This window comes from Ambystoma mexicanum, chromosome 5q (genome assembly GCF_040938575.1).
Source record: "Ambystoma mexicanum isolate Mex_15411 chromosome 5q, UKY_AmexF1_1, whole genome shotgun sequence".
NCBI lineage: Eukaryota > Metazoa > Chordata > Amphibia > Caudata > Ambystomatidae > Ambystoma > Ambystoma mexicanum.
Genome location: NC_090933.1, coordinates 57,358,505 through 57,379,591, shown reverse-complemented (window position 1 = coordinate 57,379,591; position 21,087 = coordinate 57,358,505). Strand labels below are relative to the sequence as shown.

The 21,087-nt window shown below is 44.9% G+C and overlaps 1 protein-coding gene across 12 annotated transcripts in view; it reads left to right on the top strand.

The window, feature by feature from the left end:
* The first annotated feature begins 708 nt into the window (after nucleotides 1-708).
* The window catches only part of LOC138497200 (poly(rC)-binding protein 3-like), a 3,473,032-nt gene continuing 3,452,653 nt past the window's right edge, over nucleotides 709-21,087 (top strand). For 6 of the 12 annotated variants that reach the window (XM_069620508.1, XM_069620510.1, XM_069620514.1 and 3 more), the window contains exon 1: nucleotides 711-1,257. The gene's annotated coding sequence lies outside the window, so the exon portion shown is untranslated. Of the gene's footprint in view, nucleotides 1,258-21,087 lie in introns of all 12 variants that reach the window. The other 6 variants (XM_069620517.1, XM_069620516.1, XM_069620521.1 and 3 more) reach the window with 5 other exon arrangements.

Here is a 21,087-nt window from a genome sequence, read left to right as displayed (position 1 = left end):
TCTGAGGAATCAAGAGACAACATTTTTCCCATAAGAATGCATTGGGTACAAAATTATTTTAGGCAGGAGAACACGAAAAATTGCAATATTTTTCACTGAAAAATCAGGAGTCTCCTGTCTAAATCGGGAGGGTTGGCATATTTATAAACACTCTACGTGACCTTCGCTGAAGTCCTGTTAAAATAACGCCACTGAAGTCCAGTTTCAAACAAGCAATAACAAAGCCAAAACATTTTTTTAAAAGCCCAAATTGTTGGCATTGCCAATGCTTGTTATGAGTAGTTATTGCTCACTCCTATGCATTATATTGTGTCTGTGTGGGTGGTGTCTTTCAAACAGAAAATACTTTGAAATAAACTTGAATCCTTGACAGAAATAACCCGTCCAGATGGCAGAACTTTAAAACGTTGAAATGATTTCTAAATTTAGCTTTGCCTACTAAAAACTGCAACATTCGAGCCTTCCTGTTAAAACTGCTCATACTGCTTGGTCTAAATATTATTCCATTGAATTCCCTTTCCCCACTTGTTTTTCCTGCACAATATTGAAGCTGCCATAACAATGTGATGATCTGAACTCGTTCTGCCTCAACAACCTGCTGTTTTTCAGTACCGAGCCGACCTCTAATCGCCTGCTTTAGTTAACCACAGGCTTGTGTTTGCTATCTTTAGCAAGGGAGGGTGCCTAGAGCTAGTCTCTGTGGCTTATTACACGTACATCCTAGTAAGATGGCCGCATTGTCGAACAGGGGGGCTGCGAGGCCAGTCTAGTTCTCCTTTAATTCCGATGCCCTGAAACACAGCACAACTCCGGGAGCTCTTGAGAGGCGAGGAGCCAGGCAGCAACTACTGGGCGGGAAGCTGAGGCAAGGCGCGCGGCGGCAGCAGCAGCAGCAGCGACGGCGGGCACACCCAGGGGTCTGTGGAAAAACTCGCCGCCAACCCAGGCGAGGAAAGAGCACCGGAGGCAGCAGCCGAACAGGGCACGCGAATTTGGGAACCTGGAGACACCGGGGATGCAGCTCAGCCATTGGCGTTGCTTTTTTGAGACGCACGCGGACATTTGGGGATTATTGTCACTGACTGACGCTCCTGCCTTTTTTTTCTCTTCTACCTGAAACCGACCCCCCCTTCATGTTTCTACTCCTAGCTCTTCCTGCTCCTATGCCTTGCCTTTAAATAATTTCACCACCAACCTCCACTCTAAGCCACCCTTCATCCTCCTCCTCTCTGACCCCATACAACACTCCCTGCGAAGGTGAGTTGTGTCTTTTCCTCACTTTTTATCCTTGTCTGCTCTGTGTGGGCGCCTGCCTGCGCGCGCGGGCGCGGGCGGGCGGGCCTTTATTTCTGGTTTGCTTCACACCTTTTGCTCTGGCCCCTGGGCATTATTATTCCAGCGATGCTCGAGGCGATGCTGCCGTGATGGATGTGCCCGCTTGCGACTTCGCGCGAGCTGCCCTTCTGCTGCCTCAGCACCATTCCCACCTGCTCCTGCATCCGTGGGATGCTGCGCGAGGGGTGGGGGGGGGCATCGCGCCTTCCCGCGCGCCCGGCAGTTGGGAATGCCCACGCGCCCTCTCCCCTGCACGCCCAGACGCGGCAGAGGCGCGGCTCTCTCTTCATTCAGTTGGGAGGTGGGTTTTGGGAGCACGGGGTGGGCGGTAGTTTAGCGGCGTCGCGCGCGCGGCTGGGCTACTCTTAATTCATTCATGCATTCATTCAAGTGCGTGTTTTAGTAATTATGTGCTTGGACAGGCTGCACAAATAAGGAATCACCGAGTATAGTCCTTTTGGGAAAACTGGCCGAAAAGGAAGGCAGAGTGAGCGGAAAACGCCAGGTCTTTTTTCTAGCGCGGGGCTTATTGGGGTCAGGGTAGCACCTGGCCCAGTGAGCCGTGCCGCCGCTATGCCTGGCAGAGAGCCTGGTGTTGGGAGGGCGAAAGTTCGGCTCAGTTATACAGACGTTGGCAGTGCGCGCGTTAGCAGGGCTGGTGGACGCAGGGGTTTAATCAGTCCAGCGCATGGAGTTCATGGATGCCATTTTCCCGAACCCAATATATGTTCATGTATGAAAGCATGCCAACTCGAACATATCAACGGCGGAGAGGGGATAACGCCATGGTGTATCTTTCAGTTTAATAGCTGGTGTGTTGTTCCAGCTGTTTTGAGCTAATCGCATCATTAAGGGAAAGAAACCTTTCTTTTTTAAATCGCCTAATTTTATACTGTGACAGTTGAACACAAAGTGAATCACTTACAAAAATACATACACAGTCTTGAAGCATCCTATAACATCCGATTGTCTCCTGTAGCTCACCCCCCCCCCCCATTAGTTGCCGTGCCCTCGGGGTTCAGGGTAACATGTAGAGCGTCTTCTTTGCGTGAATGGACCAAGACGGAGCTAGACCGCGGCCCAAACACACGGCTTGCCAGCTCACAGCAGCCGCCTCTGTGCTTTCACTCCCCTCGCTGGCGGTGCCATGGTGTGCAATGAGGTCAAATATAGCATTGGGCATTGTCAATGGAGGGTTGGCATCTTAAAAATAGAAGGGGCACGCGGCCTGTGCTTTATAGACGCCCCGGGCCCATAGTCTGCATAGTGGTACATTCCGTTCAGCTGACCACAGTCTGCAGAGTGTTTCCAGTGCCCACTTGGACGTACAATGTGCAGCATGGCTGCTGTTTGCCTTTTAGAATCCTGTCTCCAAGATCTTGAATAAGGCATAGGTGGTATTGTCTGTAAGAGGTCATTTATGTAAGTGTGTGCATATTTTTAGTTCTATTTTCTATTTTTAATTTGCATTAGGTGTCTGTTGATTACTTGTACCTCTACTTAGGTCACAATTTCAGCAAAATATGGATTAGCATTTAGCAAAAATATTCATTATTTGGTTCTTCTCATAGTCAAGATATGATGTATTTGTAGATTTATAGTTCAGACTTGTGTCCATTGCTACTATGGGCCTAAAGTATAGCATTAGTGTCCAAACCTATACTTCATAGGAATGAAGTCATAGCTGCGAATTGTGGGCTGTAATTCACAGGCAAAATGTAATTTCTGTGAATTACGTATTTGTCTCCATTAGGAAGTCTAAACATGTTTTTACAAGTAATATAGAACGACATAACTGCGTACAAATCTACCATGGTTCCATAATGACACCCCGGGGCTCTAACAATATCCACTAGCACCAGTGGGTTTATCGGGCTGTGTTGACTCGACGTGGCTGACCTACACAGCATGGCCGTACAGAACAGGACACCGATGTTAAACGGCTTCTGGGCTTCGCTGTTAACGAATGCCCGGCAATTATTAACATAAAACATTTCACCGTTAGCACCTGCTTTCACGTGCATACATTTCTTAGACAATTGAAATCTTGATGTGGATTTAGTACTTGCATGCCAGGGGAGTGATTCGAAAGGGGGTGGGGGTAGGGGGGAATCAGGAGACAACTTGTTCTCCCAGCAGTCCTTAAGTGGGTACTTTCAGGCTTAATGGAGAGAGTTAACTGCTTGTAACATTTGAATAAGTAAAGAAGTTAGATACCCGCACACAAATAAGTTTGCCCCACCCTCATTTTCTCTGAAGTTAGCACCATTCCCAACATTTGAAGGGTTAGCCCCCCGCCCCCTCAAAATGTAGATTTTGTTGCGCACCTGACAAGCTTCTAGGCTAAATGCCAAATGGTGTGTTATGCTCCACAAGCCCTTCAATAGCACTGCATTACTGTTTATATTTCATATGCACATTTTACACTTTTGGAAATCATGTCTGCACAAACAGCAGTGGTTTTCAAACCACCACATTCCAGGACATTAGCCTTGTTATCATTCCCATGAAAGAGCGGGAGCTAAATACCGAGTATGATGTCACTCACGTGGCTTACATATTTTCAACCATAATGCAGCCCAAAAAACATGACATTCAAAACATACATGGTGGGTAACATGAATTATGGTCCCATAATGCCACTTCGGGGTACTAATGACGTTTACAATAAAAAGTCAACCATCGTTTTCATGCTTTATTATATTTTATATGTGTGTGTATACATATATATATATATATATGTGTGTGTGTTTGTATGTGTGTATGCATAGATGTGTATGTATATGTTATATCAGTTTATACTAATTCATTTTAACTCTGAAGCTTAAAGTATGCACTTTGCATACCGGGTAATGATGCAATGTGCTTGTATCCTGCATTTATAGGATGTGGGAAACTGGACTGAGAAAATGTTTAATGTTATGTTGGTGTTCAGTCCAGGCTCTCTGGTGCAGCATGCTTTGAAATGCACCTGTGAACTGAGCCATCTTATCCAAAGCTGAACACAATGTGGCGAATGGACGCTGTTGTGTGTTGGTCTAGTGTGTGGATTCGAGAGAGCGTCATGACAGTGTCATGGCGCCTCTCTAATAAAAGTGGCTCTGCTAGCACGCATAAGGCAGTGCAGCAGAGCCCCAGGAAGCGGTAACTCGTGTCTGTCAGTGATTGGGGTGACTGTTGCTGCGTGATCGTGGCCTGGTTCAGCAGCGCGGCCCAAGTGCCACAGACGCCTTTCAATAAATTCTAAGGCAAACAACATCTCTGCTGTCAGCAGTGAAACACACATCTAAACTCCCGCTTTTAGAATGAGCGCACTCTCACTCCCTGCCCCCGCAGTCAGCAAGTGGGTGTTGAGGTGATTTGATCGGCCGCTTGTGTTATGGGCCCATGTCTGGTCTCACGCTCCCTCGTTACTACTCGCCCCTCCTCGTCCCAGTCTCCCAACGCACGTGTGGTACCCCACCTCTGTAGGACATTCTAATAAGCCAATAGCAATTATAGTGTATGTAATGATTGTTAATAAAGCCCGCCTTCCACTTTGCAGGTCTAAGTAACCCTTCACGTCTAATTCCATGTGTCTTGCCTCCATTACTCGGCTCGTAGCTTTCCTGGTTAAGTGCCCTTCTCCTCTTTGGGTCCTCAAAGCTTTCTCCAGTGTGTAGGGATGCAATTGTCCGTGCTTTAACCTTGCACTTGCCACCTTACTGGCTACACTACTAGTTGTTCTATCCTATGCTCTGCACTTTCCACTCCTCCCCTCCCCCTTGCACTTTTCCCCCTTCCCTCTCCCCTGCACTTGCACGTTCTCAATGTCTCTGGGCCTAGTAAGATCGTTGTTTTTTTTTCTCCCTTGCCCCTCTCCCTTGCCTCGTCGCGCTCTGAAACACATGTGTATGAGCGCGATACAAATAAAATATCATATCACATTATAAGATGCCCCGGCTCAGCAGGCGCACATTCCAACCTCTTATGGAAGTCTCCTCCTCATGTGTCTGCTGAGCCTCGGGCACTAGTGTCAGATGCTGTGCCCTACTGAGCACAGACCCTCCCCTTCCGCCTCAGAACGCTGTACACAGGATGCCAAAAGTGAGCCATGACAGTATCGGCTTCGATGCAGGTAGCATTTGTGAGCACGAGTGTGTCTGGGCACGACACTTGTGTGCTTTGATTAGTGTTTTCCCACACGTGAGCAGTTGTGTGTATATTTCCAAGGGATTTACGAATTGAAAACAAATCTTTGCTTGTTTTGCGGAACCTCATGGAGGGACTAAAGGGGAAGGAAACGAGGTACCCTATTGATTGTCTCCTCTTCCCCGGGGAAAAGCAGCAGGGCCACCTTAAGAAACAGAGGAGGCTTGACCCCACCCTGTATTTGTGAATTCTGAACTGCTTTTTCCTCCAGTTGTGCCTGCAGGCCCCAATCTGCCTTGTGGGCCAGTGTTCCCAGATGCGGCCTCCCTCCACCATGCTACTACTGGACTTACCAAGCTTTATACTGCCTGTAGTTCCCTATCTGACTTAGACTCCTGAGTTGCCCCCTCCCTTTCTTTGTCATAGGTGGGTTATGCAACCCGAGGACAGAATCAGCTTGCCCACGCAAACACTCTCTCCTGGTTGTTGGAAAAAGAAACCCACTTTCAAGAAAAACATCAGCAATCGGAAATCACACAATTGAAAAGTTTTGGATTAGAAAAAATAAAGCCATCACCGAGAGTGAAGGACATGCATAGTGCTTAGAAATCGAGTGGCTGAAGGCAGACCTGGTTTAGACATTTTTTTATACTAGTAGCATTTCTAAAGCTCCAATGAAGTCATTAACTCTCATAAGAGTTTGTTGGTAAGACCTGAGTAAAGTGAGCTGAAAGAGTTCGTATGAGGAGGTGCTTTGTGCGGGGAGGAGCAGGAACTGGGTGGGAATGTCCATAGTATTTAGCATGGGCAGTCAGTGGTTGGGGAAATAACCAAACAACAGCCTCAAGTTTTGTGTCCCTCTTCAAATGCCATTTCTCCCTATAAGTACTCGAATGCAATAGTTTCGGCTCAAAGGCGTCGCAAGCACCACCTAATAGCCCAAACTAAAAATGAGGCTGATCCGCTTAAGTTTGGATGTTACTTAGTACCACACCATTGCCTACGCCCCTTGAGCTCATACATTTCCTCTTAGAGATGGGAGAGAACATTTGGATTCACAAAGTGATGGTTTCCACAGTCATTTTGAGATATGCAAAATGAATTAATGTAGCACTCTTAGGCTGAGTAATGTGGGTTCACTTTGCTTCTCTTACCAGATCCCTACCTAAGTTATAAATCACAGACAACTTATGTGTATGGAAAATTTGTAGGCCGTAGGCATTTTATTTTCTTACAGAAAATACAACACAACAAAATAAATACACTGCCATATGCTTTTGGGCACCTTGTGTCCAGTCCTGAAGTTGCCCAAGGCTCCTCGTGAGTCCTTGTTATCCCTGGGCCTTCGTTCCTGGGCACATGCCGCCTACGACATGTCTTGGACCGTGTACCGAAAGAGTACTCAGCGTTCCTTCTTCTGCCTGCCCCTTCTTTTCTTGGACTGTGTACTGAAAGAGTACTCGGCGTTCTTACTTCTGCTTGCTCCTTCTTTTTTGGACCGTGTACCGAGAGAGTGCTCGGCGTACCGGCTCCTGCCTGCACCCCTATTCTTCCGTTATTATTGTAGGGTGGGTTGGGTGGCAAACGTTTTTCCTTCCCCTTATCCAGGCACTAAGAGCCTACCCGAGAGAGGTGAGCTCTTTACCTGGTTTGTGCCGCCTCTCCTTTTCCTGGCTTACTTATACACCCCAGGCCTTTTGTTCCTTCTTGGGGGCGGCCGGGTTACCCCCCTGACCCCTTGCTGTTATATTTCGCACCTTCCCAGGTGCTGTTTCCTGCCCTTCCTGGGCTTTTGTTTCTTGTGGCGCTGTTCGGACGCCCCTCCCTATGCTTTTGGGCTGTTTTCCCCCACCCTGCACCTAAACTCCCAGACCCTCTATCGTCCCGCATTTCATGCGGCCCGGGGCCTGGGTCATTTTAAAGTGACAAATAGGTGGTAGATAAGCACATACTTCAAAATGGATGCTGGAAGGTAATATAAGGGTTTACTTTTTAGAATCCTCTGTATACAAATGACCCCTGAAAGAATATTGTTTGTATAGCCATAGAGTCTGGGCTACTCAAGGGAGATGGCGACAGCGCGCCGTCAGGCACGGCAGGAGGTGGAATGGAAGTCTGGAGTGACGCGTGATGCCATCAATCTCCCCCAGAGACAGCTCGACACAGGCAATGTGTGCTTACAGTTGAAAAAGGGACCCCTTCGCCATTTTCTGTCTGGCAAGCTTCAGCATGAAATAAAAATAAAAAAGGAGAAAATATGGACCATTTAAGAAATAACGCCATGCGCGAGAGCAGACGGTTTATATATGAGAAATCCTTTGCAGCTTCTAAATGAGCCAGTATGGTAACAGGTACCTGACTGGACACAGTGAACGGGCCCTCAGTGAGGAGATTTACTATTTAACATTATACGTATTTAAACCTGCAAAAGAAATACTTTTCGGAAAGCCACACAGTTTGCACTCTCCGTTAGCCATTGACGAGTGAATATTAACTATAGGAAAGAAGTTCTCCCCAGTGCGCATGTGCAGAACTGGCATTCATACCAACGCCATGGGGGCCAGGGACTTCAATGCCCGGTTCTTACCTTGTCATTTGAAAATGTTGCCCCTAATTTTCTAAAAAGATTACTACTTCCAACAATGCTTTGGCTGTAGGACAGGTTGGGTCTCTTTTTGTCATCTTCTATATTGATTTTATTTTATCGTAGCATTATAGCCGCTGCTAAGGGGAGCTTTATGCCTGTAAGATTGGGAGGGCATTAACGGCTAGTATAATCAAGTCGAGGGTACATTTTTTTCAGAAGTGCGCCCACCTTTGTCAGAGAGCACCTTGATATATTAATTAGGCCTCCCACATTTTTTTAGTACTTCACCCCTCAATCGCACAAGGGCTATAATACCGTATTCTGCATGTCCGGTCTGATCGAACTTTAACTTACACCCTGGCCCTTTTAATAGCCAATGCATTATTATTGTAAGTCATTTATATCACACTTCAGGCCGGACTCCTCCTGCTTCTGAGGCTGTGATTGGGGATCGAACCTGTTTTACACAGCATTGTCCTGTTCCCATAGGCCCCTCGCCCCATGGTCTAAACCTTCTCTGAGACCCACGATTGAAACGAGGCCCCTCCTCGCCCAAAGGCTCATCCCTTGACTTTGTCCAATCATTGCTAGAAGGCCAATCTATTTCCGGGACCTGTTCCGGCTCGACAGCGCATGCCCGCACTGTGAGGTATCTCTGTTCTGAAGCCCATCTACCATGCCATGGCCCATCGCCACTCATGGGAACATTCATGCTCAGAGGCCCATCCCTCCTACGAGGCCCATCCTTTCTCTCGTGCCCACTATCGCTCTGAGTCCCACCCCAGTCCCAAAAGCCATTCCCCACATGCATGCACCTCACTAGAATCTGAGCTAGGGAAATCTGAACAAAAAAATCCTGTTTTTCTAAAACCTTCCAAATCAATCGCACTATATTTCTATTTTGAGTATTCACAGAACAGAAAATGAAATGTATTGATCAACTTTTTCTCTATTATAAAAAATAATATACACCAAAAGGAGCATTGTATCTATGTAGAAGGCTCCACATACTTTTCATATTGACTTCTAGCCCTGTAATAAGAACACGACATCCCCATCCCGCTCATGTTGAATTGGAAGCCGTGATTGGCTTTTGAAAATCCTTTCTTCTGAGACATTTTCATTTTGGATGTGATCATTAGTTGATAAGTAAGGATACATTTGGCATGCTATGGGCCTGAATATTTACCAGGTTCAAAGTGAATTTGCACTGCTGAAAAGTGACTTTGCACTGCGACACAAACCTTGATTCATGGAACCGTGCAAAGTCTTTGCACTGGCGACACAAAGCCTGATTCATGGAACCGTGCAAAGTGTATTTTTGCAGGGCAAAGTCATGTTTTACTGCAAAAATGACCCTGCGCTGACTTTGCACGGACTTTGCCTGGCAAAAATACACTTTGCACGTTTCCATGAATCGGGCTTTGTGTCGCCAGTGCAAAGTCACCTTTCAGCAGTGCAAATTCACTTTGAACCGAGCAAATATTCCATGAATGGGACCTATGTCTATTTAGTTCACAGCTGTAGTTTTGCACAGGAGAGCAGGAATCTATCTGTACCTATTCTAAATCAGACACATTTGTTTTTATAACACATTACAAGATGTGGATCCGTGTGGTTTTTATACCCAGAGTTTACATTTAGTCCACATTTCAACATTTTGAATATCTCTTGCATTACCACAAGCAAGAGATCACGTCTTAAAGGAGAGTAAGAGATACCCATGGTTTAAAGGAATACATAACCCCCTGCTGTACATTAAAGGATTTTGCTTGTCACCTCAGAATTCTGTGCCTTTATAAAAGAACTTGTCCTTCAGAGTTCTTCTGTCTATTTGGTCTGAGAACTCCTCATTGACATGCAACATCTATGTAAGTACAGTAGATTGTACTTGGTCCAATATATAACTCCTTATTGGCATGCAATATCCATATAGGTACAGTAGGTTGTACTTGGTCCACTATATAACTCTTTATTGACATGCAATAGCCAAATATCCATATAGGTACAGTAGGTTGTACTTGGTCCAATATATAATTCCTTATTGACATGTAATATCCATATAGGTATAGAAGATTTTACTTGGTCCAATATAAATCTCCTCATTGACATGTAATAGCCATATAGGTATAGTAGGTTGTACTTCAGACATTAGCAACCTGGGAGGGGGCACTAGCCAATCAGGATGCTCGGAACACGGACTGTATTGCATGCTACAAGCCCGCGTTCTGATCAGACTGGGTGCTGTTGGCCAGCACTCTCTTCCCTTCCCCACCCCCCTTCACCTCTTAGCACCCGGATAGTTTCTTACGCGGCTGCTAAGAGTGTGTATTGTCATTTAAAAAAAAAGAAACTTACCATGGTGCACGGGCCGCCTCTGTGCTGTGGTTTCCGCAATCCCGTTTTCAATGTTGATTATGGTGACGTCATCAACGTTGAAAACATACTTGCAGAAACCACTGCGTGGCGCCGGGTCACGCAGCAAAGGTACGTTTCTTGTTTTTTTTTTTAAAATACTGGTTGACAGGTTATTAATGGTAACTGGAAAATGGGGTACACACCTAGGGGAGTGCAGGATCTGAGGGATATTACCTTTGCTATCCGAAACCAGACCTAACCCTTCTTATGAGAAGTTTGGACAATGCCAAAATGCATCAAGCTTCTCCCTGTGGCAGATGCTGACAACAGCTAGATGGGAAGATGTTTCTAAGCTTCATGTGTGCATGCAAAGCATGTGAGCCAGTAGAAAGTGAGGTTCGTTATCAGTAGAAAGTGAGGTTCGTTATCATTGTTTGAATAATTGTGGTCAAAATACCATTTGTGGAAGTTAGGTTCGGTGGGTTCTATCACAGATTATCACTAACCTGACCCCAACACTTCAAGACCACATTCATTAACTTGCCATGTACAATATCTATTGAATGGGATTATTAAGTGGCGATCCTGATCGTGGGAGTTATTTACACTGTTTCTTTATTTACAGGGGTCTACAATTTGCGGCTCATGAGATGTTTAGGAATACAACTCCCATCATCCCTTATTGCTGACTAGGGCCAATGGGAGTTTCAGTCCAGAACATCTGCAGAGTCAACGCTTGAAACCCCTAGTTTATTAGTTGAACCTAATGTGAAAGAAACAAGCATTGGCAAATGTAACATTTTTTATTTTTGTTTGGGTATGCAACAGGCAGTTGCCTGACATTGCCACAAAGGTAGCGCCTGGCCTTAAGTTGGAAAGTTGTGTGAGGACCTGGGCATCAAAATTGTTGGCTTAACAACTGTTGTTGCTTGGCTTGCTTTTTTTGTTGCAGGACTTCAGTGCCAGGGACAGGTGCGAGGGCAAGGCATTTTGCTTATAAATGCGAAGGCACACCTGGGTTCAGATATCTTTCCCCCACAAGGGGCCCATTTGCCATTAGTTCTCAGAAGACTGCTGAGCAATGCCAAGAGCAGGCCTTACACAGCACACATTTTGGCAATACTGTGTGCTAGAGCTAGCTCTAAGAAATCCCAGGAAGGTGTGTTTTGGGCAGGAAAGGACAGGTACTGGGTGGGAATCGCCATAGGATTTGCATCCTCATGGGGTTTAATGGGTAGGGAAGAAGCCAAACATAAATCCCAAAAGCTGTGTGTTCCTCCTCACATCCCATCTCATTTTCAAATTAATTAATTGTAATGGTAATAATTGTAGTGGTGGAGTGGGAATTATCCACAAAACCTCACTACAATTCAGGGAATGTAAAATGGAATCACTCATTGGCTACAAAGTCCTCGCTCTTAAGCTAGCCATCAGCCCCGAGGTAACAATTAACTTCCTATTAGTATACAGAGCACTGAGTATTTCAAACAATCCAGACATAGACCTACCTCTCTTAATTACACCCTTACTCAAACCCATAGCCAAGTATATCCTCCTAGGAGCCTAAACCTAGGTTATAATGACCCCATGGACAGCAAAGCAACAGCCTGCCAAAATGCATTCCAAAGAGATGCAATTCACTCAAAAATTGTGAATACCCCTACCCACTCCAAAGGCAGAATTCTTGATTGGATACTCACCCTGAATACCGCAGTAACCATAATAGACACCCTTAAAATGCAGTGGACAGACCACTGTTTAATCAAATTTAACATAAACCTTGACACAGACTCAATAGCCAAAATGTGTAGCACAGCACCCATCTAGATCAGAAATACTCGCAAACTCACCTCTGAGAATCTTAATCGATTGCTCAATGACCTGCTAAATGCCAATCCGCTAGTCAGTACTAATACAGAGAGCATTTCTGACCATTACCACCAATGTTTGCAAACTGCAATAGATGAAGTAGCCCCTCTCAATACCAAATCGCCTAAGCCCAAACAGAGCTCCCCTTGGTTCAATGATGAACTCAGAAGGGAAAAAAGAGCACTAGAACACTTATGCAGAAAAAATCATTCCCCTGGACTCCAAATCAAACTGCAACAACTATACAAAGATTACAAACTCAGTGTACTCGGCCATAAAGCGGAATCGTTTAATGAACGCATATCTAACGGAGCCTCCAACACTAAAGAGTTATTCACTATTATCTGAGAATTAGAATCCCCCATCCTACCCACCAGCCCCATTAATGCCAGCAAAGCCTGGTGCACCACCGTTCAGGATGCTTTAGCCTTCAAAGTGAATAATCTCCAAAACGAAATAGCCGCACAGAAAACAGCCAATCCCTCTCACCCTTCAGGTAGTTCCATAAGGTCCGATGTACCGGAATTCCACTTCACTCAAGTCTCTAATGATCAGGTCCTCAATACAATAGCATCCATCAAATCCTCTAATTGTAAAGGCAACCGTTTTCCTGCTAAAATAGTCAAAGACAATGTCATTAGCACCCATCATTACTGAATTTGTTAATGAGTCCTTCAATTCAAGTGAAATACCAGCATCTATTAAAGTAGCATGGGTCACACCCCTTCTCAAAAAACCATCACTAGACCCAGCTATCCCCACGAATTACAGGCCCATCACAACGGTGCCATTCCTCCTCAAAATCATTGACAAAATAGCTTATACCCAAGTTCAAACTCACCTAGAACAGAACCCCCTTCTCGGAGAAAGACAATCAGGATTCCGTCCCAATCACAGTACTGAGACCGCTCTACTGTACTTAAAAAAACAGATGGACGCTATCACGGACTTTGGTAAATTGTGCATCTTACTACTGCTAGACCTCTGTGTGGCCTTCGATTTAGTTGACCATGACAAATTATGCCATACCCGAACCTCCAACTTCCACTTCTCCAAGAAAGCCACCACTTTGATAAAAAATCTTTTCTCTCCGACCACACCTCCAGAGTCACCCTAGGGGAAGAAGCAGCTGATCCCATCCCCGTACCCTTGGGAGTACCACAAGGATCCTGTCTCTCCCGACGCTTCACAACGCCTACACAAAACTACTTTTTACGGCACTCGATGCTATGGGAGTAATTTATATCAACTTTGCAGACAACACGCAAATACTTATGCCCATCACAGGTAACCTCGAACAGGACACGGCTTGCATCAACAAAATCTATTCCCATATCCACAATTGGATGGCTAACAAAAGCCTTTGCCTCAACGGAGAAAAAACGGAGATCTTCATAGTCGGTTCCCCAGCCAGACTAAGCAAACTCCACCCGACTACACTTCCATAGTGATAAATGGCACCCCCTCAGCATTTCCCATAAAGTCAAAACCCTAGGAGTTCATCTTGACTCCAGTCTCACTATGAATAACCACATCAGCGCTCTTGCCTCAACCACGGCATATACAGCCAAACTCATTACACTAAGCAGGCCTCTCCTTCCTGCGGAAAACTGCCTGACACTCGCCAGAGCCCTGATCCAAACAAAGATAGACTACTGTAACGTTCTACTATTAGGTACCTAAAAAAGAAATATAAACAAACTGCTACGCCTCCAAAACAAAGCCCTTAGAGCAGCTTGGGGCATCAACAGAAGAGAGCATATCTCTCAACACAGAAGAGAGGCGCACTGGCTCCCAGTACAAGCGAGAATTCGCCACAAAACTCTCACTATCGCTCACAAATGCATCTCTGCCAACGCCCCTATCTATCTCAGTCGAAGCATTTCTCGCAAAAATATAACCAGAACACTCAGATCCAGTGCCAATACACACCTCCACATCCCACGCTTCAAAACAGCCAGAGCAGGTAACGCCAGCTTCCTCATAGCAGCCCACCGCATTTGGAACTCACTTCATACTCACCTTAGTAACAAAACTTCCTTCCCTAAATTCAAGAAACAATTAAAAACCTGGCTGTTCAACAAATTCTAACAGCGCTAGAGAAAAACAACGTGTCCCCTTTATCTTGAATACTGACAAATTCCGCACTCTCCCTGCGCTTTGTGGAACCCAATGTGTCCCCTATACCTTTGTAACGGATTAAGTTTCCCCAAGATGGATGTAAATTGCTCAGGATGCCTAGGATGTATGTAACTGCTTAAGATTCCCAAGATATATGTAATTCTTAAAACATCTATGATGTATGTAACCTACGCCGGATTAAGTTTCCCAAAAAGGATTCTCATCACCCAAGACCCCTATGATATATGTAACTGCTTAAGACTCCCAGGCCACTTGTAACTGTTAAAATGCCTATGATGTATGTAACCTACGCCGTGACACCTAAGGGTTTGGGCGTGTAATCAAATGCAATAAATACAAATAAATAAATAAATATAATACATGCCTGCCTAAATGGCGAGTATAACAGCCCGTACATCTTTTTTTTAGTTATGATAGTCCACTTGTGACATTGCTTCTGACCTGTAACCTTGAAATGACATCACCACGGACCTGTATTCATTTATTATAGTTTAGCAGGACAGAGCAGCATTCCATCTGCCTCTGCAGTAGTGAATTAAAGCCATGCAAAGCTTTTCAATTTCCTTGATTGCAGAATCGATTTCTATGACAGCCATTTACTGATAAGCAACCGTTTATGGTAGTATGTTTGTTTCCTCACTTGTGGAGTTTAACACAGGAAATCAAGAATCTATCTACATGTGATATATTATTGCAAACCACAACAAGGTTTTAGAAGCATTTTATTAATCTGCATAAACTAATATCTGCAAACATTGGAAACTGCGTATTTTTAAAAAGAAACTCAAACTGATTCTACATTGATTACATGTATCAGCAACTAGAATATCTCTTGCATTAGATTAAGCAAATCGACAGGCATTAAACGGGATGATATTGTATGGCCTGGTACTTTTCAGAAAAAAAAATGTATGTAAATAGGATTTTGCAAATAACCTCAGAGTTCTGTATCCTTATAAAGGAACTTAGCCTTCTGCCTCACTCCTCTGTTTGGTCACGTATCTCCTGGATGACTTGAAATATCTTTATAAAGTACGATAGGGGTTACTTTTTCACATGTACAGCAGAAACAACTGTTTTGATGTGTGCAAGTAATAGCTGTTAACATTAACATGCACTTTTCTGTAACTAGCACCTATATGCCCGAGGGCTTTGGGCGCTGAAATAAATGCAAAAATAAATAAATAAATACATAAATATCTCCATAGTAGTCATTTGATCGACCAAGGGATTATGAATAGCTGTGTCAGCCTGCCACATTTCAAATCTGTGACCAGGGACGCGCAGCGACTGACCTATCTTGCAGGTGTGCAAATGGCGTCGACGGAGAAAGCCATGTAGGCAAGATGCGAATGGAGCTTGATTATAGGTGCTGATAGGGAGGCCTGTCAAACACTTTTTTCCTCCCACTATTTGTTTGGTCCAAGGAAAAAGGCATATCCTACAAGTATCTATTGGGTGAAAGTCCTGAAAAGAGGTGTACAAAAGGAATAGCTGGGCAACTAAGGCACATGGAATAGCAGGGTTCAAAATTGAGGGGAGCTTGGAGCTATTTAGCTCCTGCTTGCAGCCTAGAAGAGGATGGTTAGCTTGACACCAACAGCGACCAAGAGCTACATTTGGGTTCCCAGGCCAATTTATGCAGAACATACTCCAACTCTGTGTTTGGGGCAATCTATAAACATTAGGACACATCTATACAACATTTAAAGCGTAAGGGGCCATAAATAAGGAACACAATAATAATTTTGCATGTTATGTGGAAGTTAGATTTGCGGAACGCAATGTACTAGCTCTTTGTCCCGCTGTGGTAGCTCCTGGTCACTGGTTAATGCTGCATATCCAGGAGCTGCTGTTGGAGCCCGCTTATCCAATCTTAATTTTGATCCTCCGGGATAATAAAAATTCACTGTCTATCTAGATCCTTGTATCTCTGGTGTCATATGAATGTGTTCTGCGAAAAATGTTAATTCTATTTCCAGTCAACACCCCTTGGGACCGGTTTTATTTACCTCTGCAGGATGAATTGCTGAGGTGACCTTGCAGCCTCGGAAACCTAAAACCACAGGTTACGCAGCGGTGGCATGCCTGTGAGGTAGACAGCATAGCGTACCGCACAGCATATCAATTTACTGCTGAATCCTCTCCCTCGCCCTCATCTGCTGATATGCTTCCTTTCCCTCTATGCCGAGGTTGGGAGTCAATAACACTGATTTCCATCCCTGGCATTATTATAAGGAGGATATCTGCAGTTGTTCTTTCAGAAGTGTAATCATGTTTTAGCTTTGTTGATGCATTGTGACTCAGGTGACGGAAGAGCTACAGGAATTCTAGATCTTGTCACAATACCATCCCATGGTTTGCGCAAGACCATGCCACGTCCAAGTCCAAACGGTTCCATGTATTAATATCCCCGCAAAAATATTGCCATACAAGAATATTGCCATATTTCTCCAGCGATATTGACTCATGGAACATGCGGGGGACAACTCTGCAACTGCCATGTCCCATTGGCCCCATAAATTATCCCCACTAATAATATCACCTATAGCCTTACCCCATGACCATGACTATATGTCGATTTTATTGGTGGGGATAATATTACCTGCTACCGTCCAAACACCAAGGGCGAACCTAAGGGAACTAATGTGGCACTAGCACCTACTCAGTGCTTTTCTATACATCGCATTTCATTGATTGATTGCTTTTCATATGATTTTGTTTTTAATAGGCACAGGACAATTCTAAGTGAGTGCCTTGGTGCGTGGAGTGGTCCTATGCAGACGGAGCACGTGGAGGTAGTGTTGCATCACTCACACAGTCCGTCCTTCCCTGTCCTATTGTCAATTGGAAGCCGGCCTCATAGAGTCGCGGCCTGAATTGCTAAGGGGTGGTTGTTGCGTCCTACTCATTTTCTAGAGGGGATTAGGAGCAGAATTGGATTTGCAGAGTGGAGTTGTCTTTAGGGCATGCAAGGAGTGTGTTTGATGCCAAGCTCAGGACGGCAAGGGCTGATTTCTATACATTTTAGATGTCGTCCGTCTAGTGCTCGCGTGAGCGGCTACACATGCACTTGTCATACTGGATTGTTTTAATTGATGAGGATCCGAAACACCTAGCTTCAGCGCACTACTTTAAGCTCCTATTCAACTGCCTGTGCTGGAAGAAAGCTGATTGGGTAACTGAACAGATATGAAGACTGATTCTCCAGTCATTGGTCAGGTTTTCAAGTGTTTCTGTGGTTAACATTAAGTCAAAGCTTACTCGGATAACACTTGCCGCTACATGGAGTTTTCTTATAATAGCCGGAAGGCATTAAGCAATGCGCTCTCAGTAGATATTCTGAAATCCAGCATTTCCAGTCGATATGCAAGTGCACGGGAAGACCTAGCGAGCATTTTCCAACACCTGTTAGAAATGTTTTGAGGGATCCGGTATATTCCCTCCTCCTTCAGATTGAATTATCTGGAATGCTGAAGTTATAATCGCAATCTGTGCACTTAAGTGTTGCATTACATTGGAGCAGTAATTAGTCACCATATTGATTTTAGCTGTTCTTCATAACAACACCCACTCCAGCTCTGTTAGGAAATGTATTAGCCTAATGGGTTTCCAAGTGTGGTCCTCAGGGCCAAATCCACCCATGTTTTCAGGATATCCACAGACACAAAAACTTGGAAAGAGTGCATCTCAATGTGAGCTATTTACATTGTGGTTCATTTGAAAAAATGCCGTGGTTGGTGCTCCCGAGGACTGGAGCTGGACACAGACAGGAGACCTCATTAAATCCCTCATTTAAATTTTTGAGTTCATGTTTAAACATGATGAGATCTGTGCCAATCAGCATGTGGAAAAAAAGGCATGGAATTATCGCAAATGATGCAGCTTAGAAAGGCATCCTGCCACAGAGCTTTGCTCTGAAGGAAAACATACAGACTGCTAAGTTTGATGGGTGGTCAGCAGGCGAGCTCCTAAGGCTGACATATTGTAGTAGTAGAGCACTTTCTCATGCTGTAATTATTGGGCTGTGAGCCTCTGGCATGATCTGCACCTAAGCCGTCACCGCTTTTGAGAAACCTTGCCTTTTGTTGTATTGTACTTATTTATTTATTTATGTATTCATGTTGACATTTGCATAGTGCACCGAACCCGGAGGCATCTAGGCCCTTTTTCCATAAGATGGTTGGTTACAAGAATTACTTGCATAGTAGGTTACATACTTTGGTTACAGTGGTTGCATCTCGCATTAAGATTTGGTCGTTATACATTACATCAGGTTACTATGTGCTGGAGAAGTACTGTATCGAATGCTGTCAGGTTAGGGCATAGTTGTTACAGCTCAAGGAGGGTCACTTCTACATTCTTTCTTTTATCTATTGCATCAGGCTTTCAGTGGTGACCAGGGCGTAACCCCAGTGTTTCCTCTGCTGTCCTTGCACAGATTTTTCTTGAGATCTTTCCTTAAGTCGAGAAAATATTTAATGGTTCAGTCCTAAGTGAAGAGATGTTTTCAAAAAAGATCTTTTCACTTAAAAAACAATTTAGAAAGACAGCTCTATGACTGCAGGAAGCGGTCTTACTAAATCAAACTGTCACGCCTCTGCCGCACACGAGTGCGCGCAGGGCCTTACATGCAGGTCGGGACCCGGAAGCGCAGGACCAGGAGAACAGGTAAGTGTGTGGGTGCGTGTGTATGTACGTATGTGTTTTGGTTTGCGGGAGTGGAGGGTAGGGAACTGGGGGGAGGGGGCAAAGGGGATGGCGCTGAGAGATGGGGGTTTCGTAGGTATGTGTGTTGGTGTGTGCGTTGTGTGTATGTATGTGTTTCGTTTGGGGAGAGTGGGCGATGGGGGAGGTGGAGGAATAATCAGGGGCGGTGGAGGAATAATCAGGGGCTCAGGGGGCGAAACTCGCTGAATATGTAAAAAAGAGGGAAAAGCGCATTTTAAAGGTCTCAAGAGCAAAAGTCCTTTATAGAGCCGTTATCCGATGAAAAGAAAATCGGTCAAAGTAAATCGGTCTTTTTCTCTTGAGACCGTTAAAATAAGGTCTTTTCACATAGAAGCGAGGTTTCATGTTCTCGGTATTACTGACATGGAGTTCCTTCCTTGGTGCTTGCTGGTCGCTGGCTGTGTTTGGGTTGATTATTCTCTTCCAGTTGATTGGTTGGTGCTCCTGTGTGATTGGAGGATGATGGTGCCAGACTTGCATTTATTCCTAGGACCTATCATCAGCTTGAAGATCCTTATGGGGATGGGGGACATGGGAGTGAATTTGGGTCATCCCAGAACTTTGTTAATGGCAGCTTTTTGGACTTTTTGAAGGGTGAGGTAAAGGTAACTTTGCCTCCCATGGAAGCCCTTCAGTTTCCCAGTCTGAACATTTGCAAGATCTTTCTATGGCCATTAGTATGTTTGATTTTCCATATTTTGTTCAGCATCAAAAAAAAGCCCTAGTCTACAGGGTGATGGGGCTTTGGCCGTGATTGGCGTGTACAGAAGCCTGGTGATTGCTTCACGAGGTTCTTTTACAGTTCACCAATAATGGTTCAATTTTAGTGCTGAACTTTTAAAATAAAATAAAGAAAATATATAATTATCAGGAAGTAAGCAATCTTAAAAGGATACTATCCTCATTAGTCTTTACACACGAGAATCGACTGCCAAGCCCTGTTTCTACGCAAGTGACGCCTTGCGCTGCACACCCCTTCACTTGGATGGAACACACGTTGTGTGTGATTCATAAAGGGGACTGCGACGTGTGCACCCAGGAGGAGCCCAGTCTGATCCCCCTTGTGGTGAATATGTTTGCGCAAATCGAGGGCTGGGAGGCGGCCTTTCTCCACACAGAAGCATGCATGGCAATGCAAAGGCGATGGGCTTTTCTGGGCGAGTAGAAGCCACAGATTGCCATGCACCTGTTTGCAATAGACTCGGTGGAATGCTCACCGCCATTTCAGACACCTCTGTGTATTTATTTTTCAACAGGTACAGGAGCTGCATGAGTCACTACCGCCTCACTTGTTCTTCTTTCCATCTAACAGGGATAGGAGTGCTTTTGTGTTTTTTGCATTTCATGGTCACTAACTCATCACTGACCGACCCACGTGAGGCCCGTTTGAAGATGTGTCAGGGCACATTTCAAAATGATGGTTGCAACCCCCACTTCCCAAACCCCCCGACCCCCGCATTTGCTTAGAGCAGAAAGCAGTCTGAGGCACAAGTGGGTGGTATAGATTGCAATGGAGATAAAGAGAAGGTTCATAGCCGCCAATTATCACGAGATGGCGAGCTATCAAGGAGCTGAAACACTGAATGCCCGCAGAATAGATATGAATCCTTCTTTGTAAGCAAGTGACTGATGTGGAGGAACCAATGTTGAAAGGCAACTAGGTGGTAACACTTCTGTTTTCCCCAATGGAAGTGACGGCTGGACGGGCTCCAGCAAACGCAGCTTGTGATGCGAGTATTGCAAAGCTCACACTGTAAGCACCAGAACGTAAGTAATATATGAAGGAATATATTGTCGTGTTATTAGACTACTGACTGGCAATGTGGGGGTTGTTCCTGGGGGCCCCCCTGAGGAGTGAGGCCCCTTTCGATTAAAAAGGTTGAAAGGCAACGACGCTGTCCCGGGCTGCAAGCCTATCATGCATTGCCTTCAAG